The sequence below is a fragment of the Sminthopsis crassicaudata genome, chromosome 4 (genome assembly GCF_048593235.1).
Source record: "Sminthopsis crassicaudata isolate SCR6 chromosome 4, ASM4859323v1, whole genome shotgun sequence".
Classification (NCBI taxonomy): domain Eukaryota; kingdom Metazoa; phylum Chordata; class Mammalia; order Dasyuromorphia; family Dasyuridae; genus Sminthopsis; species Sminthopsis crassicaudata.
This window is the reverse complement of record NC_133620.1, coordinates 27,872,116-27,874,156: the sequence shown is the minus strand read 5'-3', so window position 1 is coordinate 27,874,156 and position 2,041 is coordinate 27,872,116.

Here is a 2,041-nt window from a genome sequence, read left to right as displayed (position 1 = left end):
TCTATTCTGTATTCCTCTCTGAAGGTCTCTTCAGCCATTATTTGTTCTAAGCCCCCTCCCAGCTCTGACATCCCCTTTCTCAGGCCCTTCCCACTTCTGAGGTTCCCTGTTCTAGGTTATACATCTACCCATCTCCAAAGCCAGCTGCCCCTTACCCCTAGGACGCCAGTGTCACCTGCCCATTACTCTGGACATTCACTGTGGGCCCGAATGGACTCTAGCAGTGGCCACTGGCAGGTAGATCTGCGTCCAGGGAGGGAGTGGGAAGGATCTGCCTTGCTCCTGTAAGCCCTGCCTTCCTCCATGCCTTCTCCCAAGGGCCTGTCCACTGGCCTGGGCTCCTTGGATCACTGCTTTGGAACTGAAGGGACCACCCTCATGGTCCAAAAGAGAAGCAGCTTCAGGAGTGGGGGGTGACTTGGCCCAGGCTGTGTGAGTGCTGGATGTCAGAGCTCTGACCCCCGTCCTCAGAGTAAATCCCACCCACTTTTCACCAAACCTCAGAAAACCTCTGCCTCTGATAATCCTGATCAGAGGGGAGCTGTAGTTCCTGTGTGTAGAGCCTGCCTCAGTCACAGAACTGGACAATTCAATCAGTATCAGTATTTTTTGGGGGAATAATTTCATTATTTTATTAATAACGCCAGCAAGTAATTAGTAAAAGGAAAGTCATTTTGCCATCTCTTTTTAAAATATTATTTTATTTTTCTAAGTACATGCAAAGATAGTTTTCCACATTCACTCCTGTAAAACCTTGTGTTCCTAATTTTTCTCCTCTCTCCCCCCACCTCCTCCCATAGACAGCAAGCAATCCAATGAAGGTTAAATGTGAGCCATTCTTCTAAACAGATTTCCATATTCATTGTGTTCCACAAGAAAAATCAGATCAAAAGGGGAAAAAATGAGAAAGAAAAACATAGCAAACAAACAACAACAATGACAAACAGGTGGAAATACTGTGCTTTGATCCACATTTAGACTCCACAATTCTCTCTCTGGATGTGGATGACACTCTCCATCACAGGTCTAATGGAAGTGCCTTGAATCACCTCATTGTTAAAAAGACCAAAGACAATCGGACCGTGGACAATCGTGGACAAACGTGTCCATCGAACATTTCATCAGGATTTCTAACCATGGGCCTCATGAGAAAGGGGAAAAGGGAAAGAGGGATGGGGCTTTGACAAAACTCAAATGGGCCAATCCCCTTTGATAAATAGCCCTTGCAGATTAAAAAAACCACAGCAGAAAAAATCGATGTCGCTCTTCCTCTAGAAACATTTGATGCAGTTCTGTGGCTCTGGGAAGTCTCAGTTCTTCTCCAGCTCCCTTGTAGAAATTCCCTACAAAACTGGTCTTAACTTTGCCAATAACCATCAAACTATCAATGGCTTATTAGATTATACAAACAATAGTTTTGTTCTCAAAAAGAGAGCTGGGGATCTGAGGAGACCACAAGCTTGGTATGATTAAATAGTGTGAAACTGTTGCCAGAAGTGTTGATGTAACCTTGGCCTTCATGAAAAGGGACCGAGATTTTGGGAAGAGGGATGGGATAGTTATACTGTCCTCCTCAGATTTAGGCCAGACTACCACGTTCAGTCAGTCTATTAAGTACTTATGATGTGCCTGGGATACGACATGAAAATCTCTGTATCTAAAAGAGATCCACTGGTTGAATTCTGGGCACTGACGTTTAAAAAGGCCATTGATCACCTGGAGAGGCCCAAGTGTCCAAAGAATCATCTGGTACAGAAAAGGGCCTGGGAGACCTGTCATGTGGGGATGGATTGGGGGAATTGGGGATATAGAGACTGGAGTTGGAGTAGGGGGGAGAGAGTATTCTAGTATTTGAAGGATACCGTGAGGAGTACTTTTTCCCCAAGGATGATTCGCAATCTGCATTGTTGTAGGGGACATTCAAATATTACGGATTTATTGAGTTTTTCAGCAAGAAGAATCTCTAGTAATGAGAGCCAAACTATAGGAACGGTGGGGCCAGGCAAGGAGCACCTTATAAAACCATGAGCTCCCCATCACT